This window comes from Pagrus pagrus, assembly GCF_965226575.1.
Source record: "Pagrus pagrus genome assembly, chromosome: 16".
Lineage (NCBI taxonomy): Eukaryota > Metazoa > Chordata > Actinopteri > Spariformes > Sparidae > Pagrus > Pagrus pagrus.
The window spans coordinates 18697771-18723343 of NC_140200.1; the positions used below are offsets into that span (position 1 = coordinate 18697771).

Consider the following 25573-nt stretch of genomic DNA (forward strand, 5'->3'; position numbering starts at 1 on the left):
GAAGGAAAGATGTTCCGCTTCTGAAACATTAATGGTATGGTGATGCCTTGACGTCATGTCCGGGGGATAATGTCAAAAAATGTGCGTAAAATACAGACTGCTTATCCAGTGCCAGCCGGGACATGGGAAGTCGGTCACACTTGGGGGTGCTGAGGGGTCAATCTATATAATGATATCAAAATGGCCAGATAACATGCATCTAATCATCATTAACAAATAATTTACAACTTGAGAACGTTTTGCACATGAACACCAACATATTCAACAACACCAAGGAGATGAAGAGGGATCATCGCTGTCGAGTTAAGTAAAACTTTATAAACTTTGTGAAGTGCTGTTTCTGACAAATTATTCGGGCCTTCTTCTAAATTTGGCATAAGGTTATAGCCTGATTTAGGGGGTGCTGCAGCCCCACTTTAACATATAAATGAGTGTTTGTAACATTCAAGCTCTTGCCAGACAAACTCACACAATGCGGATCACTGCGCTGGCACACTGGTAGCGTTTAATGTCAACCCACAAAAACAAAAAAGTCTGGTCTTTTAGGAAAATGCTGTCCCTTTACAGTGTGCATATATCAAATGTCTCATCAAGAGAAAGCAAAATGAAGGAATTAAGCAATTTCACCATTTTTGTGTTTCAGCAAGACCTATGTATCTTAATTTCTGCCTGTGATCCCAAAATCACCCAAAAGCATTTCCTTGCTCCATTGCACCAGATACATTATTTATCACATCATTTTAAATCCCTTTTTAGGACCCACAACCTACTGCTTCTACTCGTAGCTTTTGATTTAGATTTGATTTGATTTTTTTTTTTTTCTTAGATGTTTACCAATAGCACTTCCAGATGTGGTCTGGTCATCATAATGTGTTCTGCATGCATTTTCACCTGCATTAACATGTGCTCTTTCTTATCCAGGATATCCAGATACAGGTTACATACAGCAAATGCTGAATATAAGTAGTGATAAGATTTAGGTATTGGAAATGATGCCCAGATCAATGCCACGCAGTCCTTGTTGAACGTGACACACTGGATTTCACTGCTCAGGCCACTGTGTGTCTCTCTGTTTTTAATGAACAAACCAGAGTTTGACTAACTTCGCATCATCATCAGCCTTGTTTCATCAGTGGCCCATCCCAGCCTCCTTCTTCTTTCTTCCACTTTACTTGATCATAAGGCCACACGTCATGCGACTGGCAGAGATTCCTGGGGGACAGAGGGTATTTGCTTGTACTTGTAGTGCTTTAAGCATTTTTAATGCATTGCTTGTCCTGCCACAGTGCATTGTGCTCAGGTAATGATGAATGATCACAAAGACTTCTGGTCAAAATGGGCTCCTGGAGTTTACATCGTTGTTGACTCTCTCTCTCTCTCTCTCTCTCTCTCTCTCTCTATGTCTGCGCTGGAAGAGTCTATTTAAGGAAATGCACCTGAGTTATCACAGTAATGGAAGAACACTTAAGACAGCAGCACAGATTCTCCTGAGGAGAAGAGCTAAAGGGAAGTCTGTGAGTGCATGTCAGGGCACAAAGAAGTCATGACTCATGAAATAGGGCCAGTGTTTAAAGCAGCAAATGCTATACATATAAACACAACCACTTGGTTTGGTTTAGCCACCAAAACTATGAAACAGGGCCATTTCTTTGGTGGCTAAACCAAACCAAGTGGTTGTGTTGCCTAAACCTAACCAAGTAGTTTTAGTACCTAAGCCCAACCAAGTTGTGTTGGTGCCTAAACCTAGCCAATCTGTTTCACATTAACCATCTGTGCACAAGGGTCTGGTACACTGCCTTATGCTGGTACTGTAATGAACATATATGTCAATTCGGGAGTCACTGGCAATCAACCTATTCTGTTATTTAGATATGAGGATGTGGTGTTTCTGCTATAAAGTGCAGTCAGTATGTGTGAGTGACATTTAGAAAAAAATTCTGTCTCACCAAAACCTGTAATGTAGAAAACTTCATTTGGCATGTTCAGACAGGAATCATCAATATTCTACTGAGTCATGTTAATGACAGCTCAGACATCACAATTTATTACTATTTTCCGCTGAATATGAAACCGCTGCCTGTGTGATAGGCTCAAAATAAATGTGTTGATCAGCTGTGATTGCGCCTTCTGACACTGTCAATTACACGTGAGTCCTTCTGCAAACAAGAAGCACTGACAAGCTTACATGGCCCTGCAAAACCATCAGTCTGTCTACTAAAGATAATAAGATCATCGCCTATGGACTTGAGATAAACAGACAAATATCCACAAACCTCAAAAAATCAAAAGATGAAAGAAGAAGAAGAAATCCAGCTCAGTTTTTCGGATTATGATCTCTTCCATTGAATTTATAAAGATTAGGCCATTTATTAGACAAATTGGATTATGGCTTAATTAGTCAAGTGCATGTTACCACACTCAATCCCTACATTTAGACAGGGCAGATTTTAGGCAGATTTTTAAAGGATTCCAGCCCTTTTAGTCTAATCGTGTCGACTCTTAAAGTCATAGCCGGATTAATCTGATGAACTGTGTTGAACCTCCTGATCCTCTCAGTGCTCTCTGTTCATTGTACGTGTATTGTGTTTCCTTGATCTATCTATAAAGTACAGACTGCATGGGAGACAACACATGGAGGCCTCATTATATTTTGCCCAGACACCCAGAAACAAACTAGAACTCCATGTTTGATCTGATTAAAGATAACTTATGGAATATGCACCATGTCATGTGCACCATGTACGGTAACAAGACTAGATTTTACAAGGGCCCTCGACAAGACTGAGCCTCAAGATGAGGCAAAAATCAGACCAGTACATCCAAATTGGACAATTTCACACCTCGTGATTAACATAACGTAATAAAGTTCAGTAACAATGCAGAAAGTAGTGTGACCTTTAAAAAGCAAGGAGGAAAATGAAGGTGTGGAGGTTGGGGTAATAGATTGGTTTGTGGTGCACCAGACTTTAATAAAGGAGATTGGAGCTCACCTCCCATCACAGACCTGCAATTAACATTTGTCTTTTTATTAACCGTCACCGATTTTTGTCACCACAAACACAGCTGGAAATTGTCACTAGGCCTCATTTAAAATTCCAGTGATTTTGCACTTACAAATGTTGAATGGCAGCCTTCTTGCCGAACTCTACCCTGATCCCCTCCACCTCCCGATGTGAAAGTCAAGTCATCAACATGTAATGTGAATGTGATTAGACATGTATTGTATAAATGTCAGTATGGTACATGCATATGTGAATGTTGGCTTGATTTGCAGAAGCGTTAACTGCCAACATATATTATATTAACCACATAAAGGCAATGAAAGCAATTAGCAACTCAACCTGCTGGTTCTCCACAATGAAGACAAATAAGAGAAAGAGGAGAAGGCGTGTTTACCCCACAATATGCCTGACCAATAAATGTAATCTGTGATTTTGCATGTTTCACTATGTTCTTGTCTGGTAATGGGACTGGTAAAAATGCAGTTTGTATTAAGTTACAGTAGTTTATATGTCGCAGTTGCCCACTTTGACCAGTAGATATTCCAATCCAATGTCATAAAAACTGCACAAAATGACTTGATTAATTCAGTTTTTTCAATGCTACATATATTGCAGTATGAACATTTTAGATTTTCTTTGCTGCCAAAATAAAAACACCTCCTGTAATAACAGTGTAAGCAGGTAACTGACCACATTGATTGGAAGTCCTTAATTGATTCCAGATCTAATTTGCTCGTTTGTTTGTGTTTGCACATTTGTACATGTGCCTACCTGTTATTTGAATTAACATGGTGGGAATCGGGTATATTTCTCTGTCTGCACTGAAAACACACTGATTAATGAGCAGACGCCGCAGTCCTGCAGGGCCATAATTCATATTAATTCATAATTCATATTTCACTGAGAGGACTTTTGTGGGGGCTTTGTGAATGCATATTAGGCTGACGCTTGCTCTTTGCCGATGTTTACTGTTCATGGTTGATTGTCTAGCTGTAAACGTTGTGTTTGTATGTGTGGATGCAGTGAGAGTGAAACTACCAGCTACTGTTCTTCTCCCCACCCCCTCATTCTGTTCACACTGCCAACCAAAGACTTGAAGCAGCAATCCAATGTTGGCTTAACTACCATGGACAGTGCTTCTCCTCATTGAGAGTGAACATTTTCACTCCCCTGCCTATTCTTCCTCCCTGACAGCCCTATTTATTGGCCTCAACAGCTGAGAGAAGGATTATGGAGGGATATAAATGAGGAGAAGCACATAGAGAGTCCTGCTGGGACTTGAACCCAGGAAAAAGGAGAGTATAAGCTCTTCCAGGAGGGGGGATCGCCTCGAGCTGCATATGACTTCTGCTTATGACCAATAAAATAATTTAACACCAGCGTTTACTTGTGAACACACAAGAGGGCAGCCTCGACTGGTCATTATGCTTCTTGTATTGGATGATTACTAAGTCCAAGAAAGCAAGCTTGACTGCCTTGTGAAAGAAAGTATTGGATGGATGCGTTTAGTTCTGCTTCTCAGCTGTTTTGGATAGCTTAAATGTGTAGCACATATTTTATTGTATCAATAAAGAAAACCACAATATGATTTGCCTACGAATTTTTTTTTTAGCCATTAATTTCTTTCTTCTATAATGGAGTATTTAACCAATTAAACTAATGGAAACAGTCCATGTAGTAAATTACAATTAATAGGAATTCTGAAGTAAAGACAGAGATGCTTGGGAAGGAAAAAACATAGTTGCTAAACTGTTTTTTTTGTTTATTTGTTTTTTGGTGGAAATATTAGCATCAATAAAGACATCCTTTCCTCTGGGAGCAGCTTGTTAATTCAGCTATGGAAAAAAATAATAACTCAGTAATCTTTAAAATCTTAAATTCTGAATCTACAAAACTACACAGTGCCCCTTTAAATACATTGCTTGAATAAATGTACTGTTACTTTAAAAAACTACATTGTTAATGTGTTGATTTATTTTTTTTAATGTAATTTTGCATTGTCTTTGAGCGGCATGAAAAGCACCATACAAATAAAATGTATTATTACTATTATCATCAAATATAATGATTTATCATAATATTAATGACGTGCGTGTTATATAACCTCTGGCCACCAGCAGCAGCAGCAGGTTGAACTCCAGCCGTTTGGTTAAGTCAGTGACCCTGCGCCATCTTTGATTTAATTGTGGCGTAGTTGATTAACGTTAATTGGACTGAGCTGCGCTATGTCGGAGCTCTTAATGTTTTGTGTAACTTGGCACCCACCCAGCACGGTTTATTTTGATACTTTCAAGTCCGAAAGAAGATAACCTTCCACCTGGTGAGTTTCTGTTTTTAACTTTACTCCGCGAATTTTATAAATGCTAACATTAAATGACTAACATCAATTCTGTTCCCTGCAACGCTCATCCGGGGCGGTGATGTGTAACCTGCTATAAGGGATATGACAGGTGTAATTAGTACAACTTTAGCATCATTGTTAGTCAGCTTTGTCTGTGAAATTGCTAATAGACGTTTTTAAACATATGAAGTTTAGTCTTGCCAGTTAAATTTTCAGAAATGGGGCTAAGCTAGTTACGCTAGACGACCGTGTTGCTAACTGTTTTTCGTGTGCGTTACCTCCATGAATGGCGTCGCCAGGACCAGCTGTCAAACTAGTGCCTGAGAAACCTCTGTCTGCCTTTCCCCATGGATTTACTGGGACGTCAGGGTTCATAGCTTCAGTGCAGTTAGGTAAGTGTTACTGCTTGTAGTAACATTTATGCAGTATTGACTCTAATTCCGTGTTTAATGATAAACTGCGGTTATGCAGTGGTGGAAGAAATAACTGCAATTTACTCAGATATGAGCAGAAGTATCGACAAGTCCTGCCATTAAAGTATTAAATGAGGCCAAGTACAGAGGTATTGGTATCAAAATTGCAACTTAAGGTACCAGTTGTCAAATCTAATTTAATACATTTACTTAAGTACAGTTTTGAGGTACTTGTGCTTTATTTCAGTATTTCCAATTTCTTCTACTTTATACTTTAAACTAGTTACAAGTACTTAGCATGTTACTCCAGAGCCAAAGCAAGGCGTTTTTAAATTGATTTATTTTGACAAAACAAACTAGAAACCCCACCAGATTCTAAAAATCAGAAAATGCCGACTATCACATCTGATAATAAGCCTGGCCAAGAATCGGTGGACCCATAGTATTCAGTATATACATACATACACTGTATTGGGATATGGGTGTGTAAATGCATGGATATGCAATAAAAGTCAAATTAAATGTTTTGCATTATTTTTGGGGACCAGAAATATTCACAAAAGACAAAATAAAAATTCAGATCCGCAGAGAATAAACAAATCAAGTGAAACGCTAAAATATCCAAATATTCCTAACTCATTTTTAAGGAGTGTGTATATATTGTCTAGCTAAGATGGAAGAAGGTGGGCCCAAATGCAGGAGACGGCAGGAGAATAATGGATGAAGTATTTTTCCAAATATACTCCAAGGACAGGCAAACGCAACAGACTAGCAGGAATGGGAAAACACATCAGATGACTTGACAAAGACTGAACTAAAGACTGGACTTAAGTACCAACTAAACTAAGGAGGGGATGAGGTGCAGGTGGAGAGAAGCAGACAAACACAGATGAGGGTAGTGAGCAGGGGAAACGAGAGCAGGGAAGGAGCTGATAGGCTGGGAAGAACACTGGGAATGGGGCTGGGCAAACCAAGGTGATGCAGTGCAGGTGTTGAGGGGAAGCAGACTGGGGAGGAACACAGCTGAGAACAAGAGACAACATGAAAACACATGAAACAGAAATTAAAGAAGGCAGAAATGACAGGATCATGACATGTAGATGTCCTCTTGCTTTCGCTTTCTTAATTCTTATGTACATTTATTTCCATAAAATTACATTTGATACTCAAGTGGTCTAATCATGTATAAGTGAAGTGTATTTTGGCCTACTGCTGCCATCAGTGGGCATATTTTCTTTTGAAATCAATTGTTGAGGGAAAAGTAGGAAGCAAAGTTTGCTGTTGTCACTTTTAAGATTCTGCTGTGGTAAACTTGGTGTGTGCCTACAGGGATACGGGGAATTTAGTAATCCCTGAGTCTGTGGCTTTGGCTTGGAGTGTGTGTGGTGCAATGTAATTTTGCAGTGCACAAGGAGGGACCTAGTTTATGAAAATGTTGTTAAATTAATCCCACCTCTCTGTCTGTGTATTGCTGTATTGCACTTGTAGGGCCTATGTATTATAGACCACGGTGTAGCTGTTTCCCACCTCTATCAAACCAGTGCTTTGTACACTAGCTGTCCTCGGTTCTGTTTGCACAAAAAGATCAAAGAGGAAACAACAACTCCTGAAAAATAGAGATTGTGAAAATGTGCTGCGAGACCACCACAGTCAGGGGTTTGTAATTTATTTACTAACGTGTCTGAACTCTGAATTAATCATAAAGTAGATAACATCAGGAGGAACGAATAATTAAAACAGGTGTCCTTTCAATCCGTCTTACTCTCTTCTCTCTGTCGGTTCATTCTTTCTTTAAGTGCTTTGTAGTGATCACTTCCCTTTATCTTTGTCTTCCTGTCCGCTTGTGAAAAACACAAACTGATTAGATAACACTACATTTGAATCAGTGCTATGGGTAAATCAGATTACTGCTGCAATTAAAATGTTTTTGCAACAAGCGTTAATACAATTTTTAATTTTGAAGTGGTTGTAACCACAAGATCCAGGTTCAGATCCAGCTGTTGCCATGTGTTTTAGTGGTTTGATTTCCACTGTGTGAAGGCAAAATGCTCAAAACAATATTTTGAGATTTAGAAAAGATAGAAACAGACAGTAAAGTATGTGCCAGTAAAAGTGTCTTTGTCCCTCCACCAAATTGCCATAACTTGGTTGTTTTCAGGCTTTGAAGCTTAGAACAAAGTAGACCAGCTAACTATAATGAGGAAGTTAACTTAAGGGCAGACTCAGCCGTCTGCGATGGAGCAGTCATTCATAATGGTACCAAACATGGTTTAAAATGATCAGTTGAGTCTGACACCCATTTTCATTCCAGGCGCCCTGCGTCTGTAGAGTCGAGCTAATTGTTAAGTTGATATCAAGGGGTCTGAACCCTACATAAGGGAGCATTTTTCTTCACTTTCCTTGTCTTTCTCTCCTTGCCTCAATAGCTCATACTCACTGGACTACTTAGAGAACCATTGCTCACTCACTCATCCAGTTGCTGCTTCACCAGCTTCCACTCCTCTTTGACATTACCAGCTTGGCTTGCAGATTACATCATGTTTGCTTCAGTGCCGCTCATTATCACTCCGAGTGTCTGTCTGGAGATCTACTACAAAGTGTAATTAGTACCAAAGGCAACAACGTAGGGCCCGGCTTGATTACCATGTCCTGCCATTCTCAAAGGCCTTATATGTCTTCTCATTTCATGCTGAAGCTCTTCAAACTCTCCGTCTGCCTTTATGTTTATACCCCATCACCTTCTGTCTGTCTGTCTGTCTGCATGTTTGTCTGCGCTCTCTCCTCTCAAGCTCTCTGTCTATCCCTCTCCTTCTCTCTCTCAGGGTTTCTAAAAGGGACTTTGATCATTTTAACAGCCTTATAAAACTGACAGGTTCGCCAGAGAAAACGTCCTCTTGCACCAGAGTAGATGTTGGAGAAGTGACGTTGAAATGACCTGACATTTATGGGGTCACCAAGGACTCGGATGACATGCTAACCGGCTGGGGGAGAATGCCTGTACACAAAAAAAGTGGAATCAGCCTCTAAAAAACATACAGAGGTGCCAGTCAGTCTCTTAAAGTTGCACTCACATGAATGAATGAATTTTCCTCCTCTGAAACAGAAACAAAATCAAGCAATATGAAATACTACTTGAAACAAGTAGTTGAACAATCACCAATAATTATCAAATAATCAAGTGCTTTTCAAGCAAAAATGCAAAACTTACTACATATGTAAAAATCTGCATAACATCCCAGATCTTTTGTTTTACACTATTGTGAAACGAGTACTTTGGGGTTTTGTAGTGTTTTTTGGACCAAATGAGCTATGCAATATTGTGTTGAGAATGCAGCCCCAAAATGGAGATTAGAGCTGGATTGATTTATCAGTTAATCGATTAGTTAGGTTGGCAGTAGCTCAGTCTGTGGGGACTTGGCCGCAGAACCAGAGGGTGGCTGGTTCGAGTCCAGCATGGAACAGTCAGTATGGAGTATGAACTGGTAGTTGGAGAGGTGCCAGTTCATCTCCTCCACGGCACCAAAACCCTGACTGCTCAGGCGGCCTGACACAATAATGTGTGTGTACAGGTGCTGGAATTTTTCTAGAGAGATAAATAAAGTATGCTCTTTTCTTCTTTTATCTTTGTGTTTAGTTTTTGGACTTTTAGTTGGTCAAAAACAGCAATTGAACAGTTTATGGAAATTGTGATGACCATTTTTCACCATTTTGTTAGTACGGTTGGGTACCATCCATAATTGAAACATATTTGTCAACAGTACCTCATGGAACCTTTTTTCCGGGACTCTCTCGAAACGGACAAAGATGTTATTTCAATTGTACAAAAATAAGTCACCGAATATGACCATTATTGTTTCAAAGGAGGAAGCTGTTCAAAGAAGTAGAAGCAGATGGAGGAACTGTTTTAACTCAACCTGGATAACTGGACTACTGTGAAGAACCTGATAAAATATCAGTACAGCATTGGACTATGACTCACTGTGACTTGTTGCAGTGGTGATATCTCTCTCTCTCTCTCTCTCTCTCTCTCTCTCGAAAGATGCGCTTGGCACAGATTGATTGAACTTGAATTAGTACGAATGTAATTCGGTCAGTACCCTTGAAAGTACCGAGTTCACTACCCAACCCTATTTTGTAGAACAAATGATTAGTGATTAATCAAGACAAAACAGTTGGGATTAGAATTGGAAAAGGATTAGCTCTTCAATAATTGCTTCCTTTATTTTATTTTTCTCTATCCATATCACAGGTTCATAACTCTAACCCTTGTCTGGCTCTTTCTCTGTTCCTCGCCTGACTTCCTGGTTGTTTACAGAAGAAATGAACAGTTTCTGCAGAATAAGACTTATTTCTACATTGAAGAAATTATTAAAAAGTCAAACAACATGTCACCAGATACTGTTTAATTCATTTGGGAGCACTTTGCCACATTAAGCTTTCAGCGGTCTGGCCAGACAGTCAATCAGTCTCCTAACTCTCTGCTCCATCTTGTGTTGCTTGAGTGACAGAGTGTAACAAGGCGTTAAAAAAAAATGCATGGCCAGCCAAGCACTGTGAGCCTACTGACCGTGCATGCATGTGTCTGTCAGGTGTGCATTCAATTTGTGTATTTATTTGAGTTTGTGTGTGAACAAGGGAGAGGGGTGAAGGCCGAGCTAACTCAAGGCAGTGGAAAGTGAAAAGCTCACAGACCATAGGACAGCTTTATTATGGCTACACGCTGAGGCAGAGGCAGAGGCTTGTGTTGTTGTGCGTGCGGTGGTCTTGCCCTTGGGCAGTTTTGCCATAGATCAAGGTTTCGGTCGTAGCCTCTCTTTTGCTGCAGGCCAGGAGAGTTAACGATGCCTTTAAGAACAACAAAATGTCCACAGAAGTATGAATCCCATTGCGTCAGGATCAGAATGTACATCAGTTTTGCTGTTTGGATTCTGTGTGTGAAGCTGGCCTCTGGCTGTTCTCAGCAGCCCCTCGGGGGCTTTCCTAAGGAATGAAAGCTGTCTGTCCATTTCCTCCTCCCTCAGTGTCTGTGAACGGCAGATAGCAACACTACATTTACTACTGCACATGCTGTGTCTGGATGTATTTTGTTCTGTAACTCAAATTGGCCCCTAGGTTTTTAAAAAATTGTGGGATTGTCTGGAAAAACCCACTAGATACAAAGAGTCTTCACTTACACCACAGCCCAGTCAGTGTTAGTATATACAGCTCTGATCATAATAATTATAGGGCTCAAAGAATGTGCTTTTAGTGTCATATGAGCATCATTTCAATTGAAGTGCCACAATTTTCTTAGTTTAATGACAGGGGATGGTGACATCCGCTGGAAGCTTTTGTGATTACGGATACGGACACACACACACACACACACACACACACACACACACACACACACACACACACACGCGTGCACGCGCACACACGTTTCTATACATTGCTGAATGCTGTCACTATCATCTGTTTCTGCAAATCCCCACTTTATTTCAATGCTCATTCAAATATGTTGCTGCACTGCATCAGATCGAGTCTACTATGAAACTCTATGAAGTAGTTTGTAAAGCAGAGTCACGACTGCAAGTCTTTCCAGGAAATAAGGGATGGGAACTGATAAGAATAAATTCATAGCAAGGCCCTTATTCAGTCTTACTATTGGTCTGATTCTTGAATGATTTCCTTATTGATGTAAGTCAAAATCACTGTAGCCTGACCTCTAACAGTCTGTCTGTCATCATCTAAAATGGATTAGCGATGAATGAGAGAATACTGGTACACCATTTTCACTTAGGTTTTCTCAGTGAAAGAAAAAATCTGCTCAGCCTTGCCATACCTGGTGCTAATTTTTTTATGACAAAAGATATTTACACTTGGCAATGGACATGTTGCTAGTTAGGATGAAGTGGCGCTTGTGCTTGTCCAGGATTGTCATACATCAAATACATGACAATCCTGGAATTTAAGCCCATGTTGCCTGGAAAGACGTTATAGCACCAGACAAAATATTTTCAATTAAAGTACCCAAAATTTAAAGAGGAATCAAAATGAGATTTGTATCTGTGAGCTTTAATGTTAGAGAACAAGATTAGAAGTTAACTGTCTCATACTACTGTGTCGCAGGTTCACTTTCTATCTTTAACTTTTGCAATTTAGTTGTTCAGAAGAAGAGACACAGCAGGAAAAGTTGTGACAGTTTGGGGTCGCTGTGCTTCAACAAAACTATGAGTTAAACAGCTGAACTTGCACACAAACTTGTGCAGTTGTATCTCGATGTTCCCCATGAGGACCTTGTTGTGCTAATTTACTGCTAATAACTTCCAACCAAAGAGCTGTATGAGTTTTGGAAGTCTATTTTTAAAACTTGCTTAGAGTTGTGTACTGTCAGTCCAAATCAGCAGAGATTGGTCACTGGTGTGTGAGTGTTTTCCTTCATCTTAAATTTGGAAACGTTGTTTATCAGCGCAAACTTTATGAAGGCTTATGTCGGGTATGTGTGAGTGTTTGTCATTATTACTTTAAAAAAACTTTCCAAATCTCCAAATAAAATAATTATTTCCAGCTTGGGATGGTATCACCCTAAATTATGATGATGACAATGTTTTGGCGCTGCATCTAGCAATTTTAAGTTAATCTCTGAAAATGTGCATGTTAGTTTTGTAAAGCCAGATATCTCCAACTTGCTTTTTCTTTGTCTGGCCAACAGATCCAAAAATATTCAATTGATTTTTACATAAAACAAAAGAAGGGAGCAAAACATCACAGTTATAAAGCCGGGACAAAGTAATGTTCGACTTTTATACTTGGAAAAAATAAATCAATAATCAAAATGGTTGTAGGTTGATTTCTGCTTCCACTACATAAAACATTACACAGCATTTAGTGTTTTTGTAATTTGTCTTTTTTCTCATATAGATAAATATCTTAGGATAATTTTTTTTTTGACTCATTATATTTTTAATAAAAAAAGAGCAACTGCACTCTTGCATTCATTTTGGTCAATATCGGTTGTTTTATGCACCCTTTTAATATTGTATACAATAGTTTACTTTGCACTCATGTGTCTCTACTGAATAACTTGACATATTTTGTCACAGTTCCTCCTCATTTGTTTTATTCTTAACTAAATTTTATCAAGCTTTTGTTGTATTATATTTATGTTTCTCTGCACTGCAATGACCCAGTTTCCCCACTGGGGTCATTAAAGTTTTATCCCTATCACGGCTGAAGGATTTACCTCATGCCCTTTTTTCAAAGCGTGTGTGCAGACTATCTATGATCCTGTTCCCTCAGTGACTCAGAGTGGCTACTCTGCATGACTCTGCTGAATATTATGCATATTTAATAGGGTATGCTTTCCAGCTAAACTGACCCATTAGGATGAGTTTCGGTTACAGCTCATTTCGGCCTTGATGGTTCTTCCTGCGTGTGTGTGTGTGTGTGAGAGAGAGAGTGTCTTACCCCGAACCATTCCCCCCACCCCCCACCCTCCAGCCCCTTTGCCTATTTGTCTATAATCCATCTTTTCTGGTCTCAGTGTCATTTGTCTAATGTTCTTCATGGTACTTTACCGTAAAGGCTTTGTGTAAATCACAGTGCACCGCTGACAAGTCAGCCTTCTTGCGCGCATGCACACACACACACGTCTGTCATACCTTCTTCCATTCATTCACAAGAACTTCTGCTACTGTATTGATTGGGTTATATTTAATTTCCCCTTCTCCGTTCTATTTGTCTTTTGCTTTAATGCTGCAACAAACTTATTTCCTCATCATCAAATCAATAAGATTCACCTTATCCCGAGTTTTAGTTCACCCCGACTGTTTTCTCTTAGAATTTAATAATTTTAAGTTTTTCTGACTGGAAATTAAAATGGATGGAAATTCAAAGGCCTTAACTTTCCCTTAATATTTTCATTCTGAAGGTTTGTATTTAAAGAATGTGGTTCATGAATTTGGATAGTAAATGAGACGCATTTTATAGACACATAAGTAAAGGGTCATACTTTGCTTAAATCAGTTGTAAGTATGTAAATACAGGGACATATTTCATCAGAGTTCAATTTCAGCTCTCTACATGTTTTGTAAATCAGTATTACTCTTTAGTATTACTCTCACTTGTCAGGCAAGTGGGTCAGAAATCACGCAATGGTTTCTTGCCCCTATACAAGCTGTTTTCTTTATTAGTGGTTATCAATTAACAACAAATACATTTAAAATATGATACACTCTGGTAATCAGTTTTGAGATTACCTGACCTGAGGTTTCGGTTTCCCTCTTAGCTTTCCCTTAATTTTTTATCATCACTTGCCCTATCAGGGTAGGTTAATCCAGGCAATGGAGCAGTCCTGTTGAGCACTAAATATTGAAGAATCTTATTGGCAAAATCAATAGCAAGTTATATTAAGACTGAAATGGTTTTGTCTCTGAGCCTGCTGGTTTTATTGTAAACATTTAAACCTGCCCTTAGCTTTATGTTGTTTGTTTGTATTCTTGTTTTCCAACTTAAGTTCTAGTTGTGCTGTTTTGGTTATGCCTCTCTTTGTCAAGTCTGCCCATAAAAAAACTGTCATATATCTATATCTGCAGATAGTGGTGCTTTATGTCACACAGTTGAGCAGTTGCTGAGTTGAGGTTAAATGTCTGATTGGGTTTCCTCTGCAGGTACAGGTGCTTTTGATCAGGTGTTGTTAAAAGATTTGGCCTGTCAGGAGTGCTTTAGATTGAGACTTCACAGGCTGTCGATGTTCACAGATAACATTGAAACAGCATCTGCGTTTGCATTTGTGCTATTAATCTGGGCAGCCTCATCAAGTGTCCACAGCTGGTGTGGTGCATTGCTGAAGCTTCTGAAATTGGAGTTATGTCAAGGTGGCAATAGTATGAAGTGTCATCAAGACTTGTAGCTATTTGAGGCTATTTTTTAAAATGTTTATAAAATCAAATACATAATGCATGCTTGTCATGTTAACATGCATTTGGCTTGCTTTAGGCTAATACCAAACAATAAAATACTGAGGTGTTTCCAGATAATTCCAGATGGAGAAACAACCTGAGAATTTTAAAAATATTAAATGGAGTACCATCACTGACAAAGACTACTGTAAATTTCAATCAACACCTCTCTAGTCTTAAGTAATGTGAAAACTAGATGCTTAGTAAAATTGTTTTATATTGCATCATATTTCAGCTGAATATAATATTATAATTTTAATACTTATTTTGTATGCCTTTTCTCAATCTGATCTATTCTTTGGATTTCATTATTTTTTCCAGCCAAAAACTGCAAAAGGGGGTGAAAGGACTGTGACAAAAATGCATGTACACATACTCACACACAGCAGACACACACACAGACACTCTCACACCGTTCACACACGCCATGTCAAGGCTGGTGTCCGACATCATTAACCATAGTGTTAAAGAGTGTCCCAATTAACTCTGAGCTGTAGAGGAGCCTCAGTGCTACAATGTGGTGACTGCCCACTCATTAACCTTTAGATAAGGGCCAGACAGACACACTCAAACACACTGAACAATAGTGACCACAGGCAACCACGCAGATATGTATGCACATACACTGACGAACACAATAATCCTTGAAATACACGACTGGGGTTGAGTCATCATTATAGCAAATCATTTGGAAATAATGACATTGGTGATCTCTCACTCTTATCAGTTCAACACTTATGGTTTAATGTAACGGAGACTCTGAGCTTGAACGTTTAAGGTGGTCTATGTATAATTTTAGCCCATATAGTGCTGCCTATCATTTGCGAATTAACAGTGAGAACTTGGGAATGATTGCTGTAAAAAGAGGTTGCAGCCGGGATTAAAGCAACACTATGTAGCAATTGGCATTTTACGTGATTTGGGCCCCCCACAGTTTCTGAGTGCAACACCACTGTCCTTCAAATCCCAGGTCTGTAACAATTTGACGAATGTAGGTGCTAACTCCAAACAAAACTCATTGTTATGTGTTGAAAACGTATATCTTGAAGTAAACAAGTATGTAACGCTGTGATCCTACCCTCTCACTGAAGTTACATAGAGCAGAAACAAGTGATAGGGGGGCGGAGTGGCTGAGACAGAGACACCATTCACCCCATTACAAGACACTGTACCATCAACATGATTTTGAAGCTGTTATTTTAAGGTGAAAAAGTTACACAATGTTGCTTTAAGATTGAATTTCGACTCCAGATTGATTAAAAAAAAATATGGAAGACCGGAAATTCAGAATAAAGCTGTGCTGGAGTCATTTTTTGGGATGTGGGAAAAAAAAAAAAATATATATATATATGTGTGTGTATTTATAGCTGATAAAAGGAGCTGATAATACAAATGCTAATTGCTCTTATTGAATTAACAAGTGCAGCATCTAAACACTTCACTACAGTAGGTAGCAGAATGCACTTTTAAAGTTGGGATCAGGAGGAAGAGGAAGAAGAAATGCAGCACGCTGTTGTCATGATGAGTAGAATGCCAAACATGTCGTCGCTGGTGTGGACTTTATACAATTTCAGGGGAAGATGGAATTTGTAATACAGGTTCTGCAAGGATTCAGAAAGGAGGGGAAACGTCTGTGAGTTCTTATCATATAGGTTTTGAACTGCTTTTTAACATGTAACATGTAATCTTATCAGTATTGGCCATGAGGTCCAGCTAATTTTCAGTTATTGCTTCAAAAAATTCATGTGCATCCGTAGTTAGTTTATAGACTACAGAAATTCCACAAAATGTTAACAGGCTCTTTATGTTTGGGGTTGAAGTGGGAGTATGTTCAGGTGTGGACCTCTCGTGAAGCTTACTTTTTAACATTTTAGCTAGCAGCAGCTATATGGGATGGCACAGTCAGTCCACCACTTTGGTCCAAACTGATATAACTCAACAAATTTCGGATTGATTACCGTGGGGATATTTACATAGACGTCCCTGATCCCTAGAGTAAGACTCACAACCAATGACTTCGGTGACAGGCTGACTTTCTTTTTACAAGTTTACAAGTCTACAAGTATTGGCCAAAATATCCCAGACAAAGTCAACAACTTTTATCTGTGACGTTGATCTTTGTACGTTTTGGGGGGAAATATTGATGTGGGCTGAATTCCTATGAAATTTGATACTGACATTGATGTTCCTCTCAGGATGAATTGTACTAACTTTGGTGATCTCCTGACTTTTCATTTAGCAGCATCCGCAGCTTAACATTTCATTTTCTCATGCGTTGGTTTATGACCAAGTAAGCGCAAAACTAAAGATATTTCCATCAGCCTCGGCTTCACTTTGACTACAGTACAAGCTAGGACATGTTAGCATGGCATTCTGACATAGGGCCTAGCTCAGGTAGGAATACCCCTCATTACTAACACATGTCATTTGAGGTAGCAGTCAAATGAGAACACACAAACCTGACAAATGAGGAAATGCAGAAATAGTATTACCTCAGGCCCTCATGCATGGTTGTACAGTCAATTAAACTTCAGTGACCTGATTCTTTGATCTTATCAGCTCATATTTTCATTTTCATATAAAAAAATGTGTGGATTCATTGTTTATTAGGGTCATCAGTGTTGAATGCATCCTGATGAAGCCTTTGAGCAGGTAGAATCACCTTGGTGGACTAGCATAAATTCTCAGCATGCACATTCTTTCAAAGCTGTTTTTTGATTGTTATATTTTAGCGTAGGAGGATATATCTGGAGAAAAATAACTGACAACAAGGCCAAGAAGAGTCATGAAATAAGTTGACTTAAATCAATATTAAACAGATTGCAATCCATTGTTATTTATAAACCCAATCCTGCCTTAACTACAGATTATCCCCATGCTTCACTGTGGAGTATGACAAGAATTGGAAAAAGGTCAAGTGGGTTTGATTTTCACAGATGGACAGAGATTTGTATTAGAGGAGCTTGGAAGTGCTATAAATAGGCTGTTTGACAAGAGCCAAACTGAGATCCGTGGGAATCCACTAAGCCAAACTTCTGGGAACCTGTCTGTTCAATATCCCTGACCTTCTGCCAGTTTACCACCAAGGAGATATGAAAACTGTCACATGATAGCTATCATCAACACCTCACACCGTGCCTTTACAGGAGCTTTCCCTTTCTGGTAAACATCTTTAATCTTCTCCTTTGACCCTTATTTCCTCGACTGTGATGGGATTTTTTTTTAGAAACTTTGGTGGCAGGGAGTCAAAGTCGAAATGAAAAGTGGCTGTGCAGAGTTAGGAGGTGTATTTTTGCTGTGAATTCACACCAAAACTCTATTTGGCTCAGGTGGTCTTCTGGTTAGGGATGTTCATGGTTCTGCTTGGCTCCTAGTAACCAAATCTGACCCGGGCACCAAGTCACACTCGGTCCAAATAAAGTTCAGACTTTAGAATGGAAGGTTATATTTTGTCTAATCCAGTCCAGTCGCTAGGATAATTTATTAATTTTACTATTTATTATATAAATTTTTTTTTTCTTGGCCTGGTAGCGGGTCTCCTTGTCTCCCTGTACAATGGTAGGGGAAACACTGATCTATGAAGTTGATGAGGTAAAACATTAAATATAGATTGTCTTTGTGCTGTTTTTTTGTGATAATGGATAAGCAAATTATCACATTCAATTTCATTTGTTTTACGCTGCGTTCCAACTTTTTTGGAATCACAAACTAACTTGATGAATGCAGTCCATGCAAAATAATTTACGTTTAGCAAAAAAACATCTGTAGGAGATTTGCAGCTTAAGCAATTCATACATGTGTGTTGTATGGGCAGCGTTGAAGGTGAAATATGGCCATATAGCCATGAGCCCTGGTGCGACCTAAATAAGCTGCGACCTTCTACAGTCAACCACAAGCTTTCTAAGGTTAACAAGGACGGCTCACAAGTACCAGTGTGAGGGACTTCACAATGACAAGGATGACATGAGACTTGACAGATAAGCAAATCCCAAGAAAGTGTATGTGTCTTGAAATGGCATTTGAGGAGTTGCAACTCAAAAAAGTACTTTCATGATGAACATTATTCATGTTGGAAATGAAAGAAAGCAGTACTCGCTCTTAAACCTTCAGTTGACAAGCTGTTACCCTCTGATACATCAGATGTTTTGGAGTACAAAGTACCTTTTATGTATCGGCCATTCTACTGTACCCATCTGACATGAATGCAGAAAAACGCTCATCACATTCCAAAGTCAAAGAGACAGTAATGTTGGAGGTTGATGACTAGCAATGTCACACCTGCTAGCTGCAGTAAATTGAAATGTCACTTTAAGGATAAGAGGGGGTGTTGGAGAGCCAATCCTGAGACAAACCTGGCTCAATCACAATCAGGATAATGGAGGCTGGAGGACATCTGCATGGAGATAACAGATGAGACAGAGGAGAACAGAGTAGAGGGGAGGATGATCAGGCAGTACAGGAGAGGCAAGGTAAAGAATGGCCCAATTTTAAACACACTTCCCATATCCACTCTTACTCTGTTTGCGCGATCGTGTTGAAGGACCGCCACATTAAGGCTATGTTCACACTGCCAGCCCAGTTCCGTTTTTTTTTGCCATAGCTAGGCTATCCAGATTGAGTTTAGGAAGTCTGGATGGCAAAAAAACACATGAAATTTTTTTTGAAAAAACAAAAATGGTTTTGGTGGTTTTGTAATGTGACTTGTTCTGGATGCTCTGCCCACTCATATCAGATTTTTAAAGTGTCTTTTGTGCCACTCACAGAATTTTATCAGAGCGACTGAGCAGAATCCAGACAACGCAGGCACAACAGTCCGTGGACGGTCACGCTGGCTCTCCATTTCTCACACTTCTGTGTTGGACACCTGCCTCACCAGTGTACATAGCGACTGACATGTGGTGTCAGACTTATGTCAGATCTTGCAAGGGCAACAAAACATGCTCTTGAGCAAATATTATTATTTCACATGCAGATATTCACTGCCACTTGCGCAATTACAGTCCTCACACACAAATTAAACAACCGGGGGCTGTACAGGCAGTTGCAAGCATGAAATAAAACGAAGGAGGAGGCAAAGACCGACACCTGTGTGTATGTAACTAAGCAGCAGGGGGGGTGTAGGGCCCTATGATTTCCGCGATCACGGAATCGCGGACGGAATCGCGGAATTGGCCGATTAAAACAGAATCTATTTTTTAACACGGAATATCGCGGAATTTGGCATAATTTCACTGAAAGGCTGTTTTCGTGTGGAAGAGGAACGTATGTGTGGGGAAAACTGCACGGAGGGAAGCAAATCTGTGTGGCACAACAAGCTCCCTCCACAGACTGAGCCCCTCCCCCTTCAAAACAATGTCAGCATGGCGAAGCGGCCGCCAACGGCTCTGTCTAGCTAGCGGACACAACCAAACAGCTAGTAGCTGCTGTCAGCTTGTTGTGTGTAGCGACAAGCTACGAACGGTCACTACTTTCAAATTAAAAGCCCCCTGCTAAGAACCCAGTTCTAAAATCCAATGGGGTGCAATGTAAAGCTCGTATTTTGAAGACAAATTCGTTGTCACTGTTCACTGCCCAACTTCGTGCTTCACGTCACGTCACATATTTACGCCTACCCCATTGGTGGCCAAGTGGTGGCTTTTGGAAAAGGAGGAATATTACGCCTCCCTTTTAGAAAGACAAGGCGGCAGATTGCCGCCCTTACCTTGGAGCAAATGTGCCGCCTTTTCTATCTAAAAAGGGCTTCTGATAGGTGGGAAACTTGAAGAGAGAGTAGCTCACAAGGACTAACTAGTCCTACAGCTTAAATAACCTGTTTAAGTTACTTTTGAAGAAGTTTAAAATGTTTGGTGGTTGTTTTATGACAAGTCAACTAAAGTTTCATTACTTGCTGCTTGTTTTTGATGGACTTTAATGTACTGTACGTACGGTACAGTACTGAGGAAATGTGTTGTTTGTCACCTCAATAAATTTAAGTTAATTTCTATTTAATTTGTGTACATTTTAGTCATTTACATTAAAACACACTGTTTTTGGTTGTAAAATAAGAGTAAAAGGTAAAAAACGGGATTCCCAAAAATTAAAACGGAAAAAACGGAAAATAGGAAAAAATAAAACAGATTTTATAGGGCCCTGGGGTGTCAGTGGTCCATGATGATTTACTGTTTAACCACATCACAAATGAGACAGAAATTAGCTATCTAGGATGCCAATTTCTAACTGCATGTCCAGTGGTTGTCTGGTGTTAATAGGTTGTGCTTGTGATTTTCTTGCGCTTTGTTTTAAAACAAACAGCCAGCGGTTTTGACAGTTTGTACTGTTTTTGGTCACTACCGCAAAATAATTCAGGTTTTGATACCCAAAGGTTTGTAAATTGTAACACGCAATCAGGAGTCCCCAAATCTTGTATAACCGTATGTGTGTGTATTTCCTGCTTTTGAAACGACAGTCCGACATATCCAGTCAATGTCCTGTTTAATCTCCTCTCTTTTCTTCTTTACTCCTCTGAGCTCGTCCAGCTAAACACTATTGTACAACAGACAATAAAACCTCTTTTTATCTCTTTTTCTCTCTCTTGCATCCTTCTAAAATGCCATTGTATAACACACAATAAGATTCACTCGCTTTCCTTCTGTCTCTGTCGCCCTCCTAATCACTATTGTATGGCACACAATGCAGCAGCCGCCTCTGCTACACAGCGATGGGATGGCTGACTGTCAAGCCATTCAGTAACACACACACAGGCTGACAATGACATTTTATTTAGGGACTAAGTGTGTGTGTGAATGTGTTTGTCGACGGGTTGTTACAGCATACCTCTAGCTCCCTCTGACCCTGACGTTTGAGCTTATGTGCCTTATTATTTGCTCTTCTGTACACTGAACACAGGTGTGTGTGTTTGTTGCCTTCTGCTGTTATGTGCCTCCATCTGCTCTATGGATTCATACGCTTTGCTCTCTCTCTCTCTTTCCTTCGCACTCAGTCACACTCACACACACACACACACACACACACACGCCACATTTCGCTCAGAACTGCAGCAAGTCTCATTAGGGCAGAAAACAGGTTTTTCCCACATAATGAACACAGGTAGAGAGAAGCTGTGTGCTATTTTAGATAGATGGAAGCGCTGTATGATTGCATCTTGTCACATGTATACAGAAGACCACGGGGAGGTCTTCTACCTTCATGTGTTTTAAAGAGTTACTGGGCCAAGTGCACACCATGTAGAAAGAATACACAGTAAACCATTTAGCAATCATTGCGGGAAAACTGAGTTTTGTAACTGCACATGCATAATAAATAAGTCAGCTGGATTAATCCATTCATGTATTGAACGTCCAAGAAATACTGTATATCAACAACTTATTTTGAAATACAAAGGCAATCATTGTAAACTCCTGATATCCTGATTTCACTCACTAATGACCAGTTAGGGCAAAACCAAATCCCCTAACGGCAAGAAGGCAATGAATTCGACCGGTGTGGGTGTGTTCAGCTGATAATCACTTCTCACTTCCAAACATGTATCTTAGAAAAAAGTCGTCATAGTCATGTCTGAGCAGGTCAAGATCTATTCTGTTGCTGCAGGTTCAAGCAGACTTGTTGTCATCTCTGATCACCTGGTGCATCAACATCATCACATGAGAAAAATGTGATTATTGAGGCGAGATGGAGAATAATATCTTTAACTCTTTTTGACCCCTGTTGCTTGCTGATTGGTGGCTTGTCATGCTGCCAATGACGATGTTCTCTCTCTGTTAGTGTCGACTGCATTTTGTTTTAGTTCTTATTATGCTCAGGTTTTTGTATTCATGCCTGGGACGATCTCGAGACCACAGTGACACTTCTGATGTTAAGAATTTTAAATGAAGTAGTTGCAATATTGATTAGACTTCAATTAAATATGGAAATAGCAGGATCTTTATTAATTTAGCCTAAGTGCTTAGATGAAATTCCAGTGGCAAAAGTGACAATCAGCTACTTATTTTTCCTTGATCCTGTTAGGAAAAGAGGTCTAATTAGCCAAATGCATGCATCGATGGAAACAAATTATGAGGGAAAACCGATCGGATATCATGTTGATGCTTATGTTTTACCAAAATAAATAAAATAAAACAGCTGATAAGATTTACAGGTTCTATTAATGCAACAGACCACTGCTGGTCCACTTTAGGGCTCATCATTTTTACATATTGAGGGATAAAGAACACAACCTCTTTATCCCTCAATATGTAAAAATGATGAGCCCTAAAGTGGACCAGCAGTGGTCTGTTGATAATTAAACTATTTAGACTGCTATTATTATCAGTGTAACCAATCTGCTGCTAAAGTATTAACAAGCCATCTGTATGCTGGGGGCACAGATAATTTGAGCATCATTTAAAAGGCTACATTGCCCAATGGTACAATCTAAAAAAAATACTCACCTTTTAACAGGGCATTAGCCTTTGAGACTTGTCCAGTGAAGTCAGTGGAAGCACTGGTCCATCAGTAGGCTGTGTTGTCTTTGTTTAGTTGTATTTTTGGACTTTACTGATATCGGAGTACTGAAGACCAGCAGTGTGAGAGAAAATCTGTAAACAAAGGAAGGTGACAGAGTTACGCACTGTCTTCTGCCATGCTGGGCAAAGGCAGAGAGAATGTGTGTGTGGCTTTGTCTGTGTGAGTGTGTGTGGCTTTGTGTGCAAGTGGATGAGAGATGAAAAGACAGTGGGAGAGAGGGTCCAGATGAAGGGATTATATCTCAACACACAGTCCAAACAATTGTTCCCATCGCTCTGCCTCTAACAATCGCGTTTGGCCTGAGAGTCAACTGCTCAGGGAAGTGTGTGTGTGTGTGTGTGTGTGTGTGTGTGTGTGTGTGTGTGTGTGTGTGTGTGTGTGTGTGTGTGTGTGTGTGTGTGTGTGTGTGTGTGTGTGTGTGTGTGTGTGTGAAATTGCTATGTTTCACAGACACACATACATTGAGAAAACTAGAGAAGACTCCCTGTGGAGACATATAGGCATGGTTTGTGGAAAGACAATGTGCCAAAGCTCCCTAGTAGGTTTGACTAATAAGTGATTTTCAGTGATGGGGAGTAACTAGTTACAGTTACAGTCATTTTTTGGTGAAATGTTCCTTTAACATTCCTGATTTTAATAAACAGAATAGGGATTAAAGTATGTAGTATACTGTTTGTATGGACGGACTACCTGTCAATCAATCTGCCCTTACCTGACCACCCTCCCCCACCCAGTGCTGACTCCGCCCATCAGTCATTGCGCGTGACCGGGTCTATTAAACAGACTGCTATGGCAGACTGTTTACGCCAAGAATGGCAGAGAAACTACAGCCACACTTCTCATCACCAGCGGTACCTATAGCAGCTTACACTGCTGAACAAAGAAAGAACAGAAAGACTGAACTCGAGAAGGCTACCAAAAAAGAAGTTGGACAGCGCAAGAAGTAAAACGAGAGTCAACCTCGCAGTGGCTTTACAGCGATGGTGACAACTGAAGCAGTCGAAGACCTGAGGACGGACGCCATGGTAGCTGTGTCTCTGTTGGACAGGTAATGAGCTGGTTTGTTTTGTTGGGGAAATGTATTATTACTGTGCATTATGTAGTCAACGTAGCTAATGTTAGCTCCTTATGTTGCTGTCGCATGTATTCACCCAACACTAACGTTAGCAGGTTGTAGCTGACATTAGCTAGCTAGCTAGCTAAAATAGCAACCTACTGCCATATGAAACATATTTACATGTAACGTCACTGTTGACACGCAGGCCAACGTTTACACGCACTGTGGATCTAATCCATATAGCAGTGTTCACACATGCACTGCTACCCTGGGCTGTATGGACATAAGCCAGATGAGCTGTATGTGATGGGCGGACTAATTCTTGTGTGCTACACATGTGAAAGGCCAAGTCCACTGTGCAGAGGTCCTGGGAAGATTACATTTATCTGAGAATATAGTTTGCATTGTATTTGTAAACCGATGTTTTTAGATGGTACTTACGTGGCGTCATTCATATAGACTTTGAACTGGATGTTTTACAAATGTGCTGATTTTGCCTATTTCTGTGTCCTATAGTTATGAGAGGGACGCATCAACTTCCAGCCTTGAAGCATCAGTTCACAGCAGAACCATGTCCTGATGTTTCCACTCTTTCTGCAGGCCCTCTCTGACAGGTGAGTGTAACATGATACTGATAGCAACATGGATCAGACCACTGTTATTCATATAATATGTGTTTTTGATGGATACATTTCATATATGCATGTCCTTCTTTCATATCAAGTTGGTTTGCTTTATGTGTATGAATGTGCTCCTTAGCAGGGATACAATACGAAAAGGAATGGCATCATTTCTTTAGCTGCACCAGGAAAATGCTTCAAGTACTGGTCCTAGCAGTCACATGTTAGCCTACTGCTTGAGACTATTGCATATTAGTAATACATTTTTTAAAAGAAAATAGACTTTGCATTTCAGTTCATGATCTGACTGTCCACTGACCACTGTAGAATGTGGGAAACATAGAATGCACCTGACAATCCCTATAAATAATCGCTTGCCACCCATCACATAAGCTTCCCATCACCCACCTTAATCCAGATTTCATTTTTTTTACATAGCAACAGTCCTGTGTTGTCTTCGACAGAATCAATAACATTTCATGCCCAATAAACACATTTAGATGTAGCTTTTTGTCATGTATACACATTAAGTTCTCCATCCTTATCCAGTTTTCTGTAATTATTATAATTTTTGCAAAGATGATGGAACTCCTTTCTCTTAGGCCAAGTACTCCAAGGTGTACCACAAAAAAGTCCAGCAAGTAGAGCTTGTACACACTACTGTCAAAATGCATAGAAAAAATAATGAGAATGTGA

The 25573-nt window shown here is 39.8% G+C and overlaps 1 protein-coding gene and 1 long non-coding RNA gene across 3 annotated transcripts in view; both read left to right on the forward strand.

Moving 5' to 3' along the window:
• Nucleotides 1–25573, forward strand: part of LOC311271816 (exostosin-1) — a 288114-nt gene that overhangs the window by 49874 nt on the left and 212667 nt on the right. The window lies entirely within an intron of this gene.
• Nucleotides 5628–25573, forward strand: part of LOC311271832 — a 50204-nt gene continuing 30258 nt past the window's right edge. For both annotated transcript variants that reach the window (XR_014624484.1, XR_014624485.1), the window contains exon 1: nt 5628–5735. This is a non-coding gene — a long non-coding RNA (uncharacterized lncRNA). The remainder of the gene's footprint in view (nt 5736–25573) is intronic.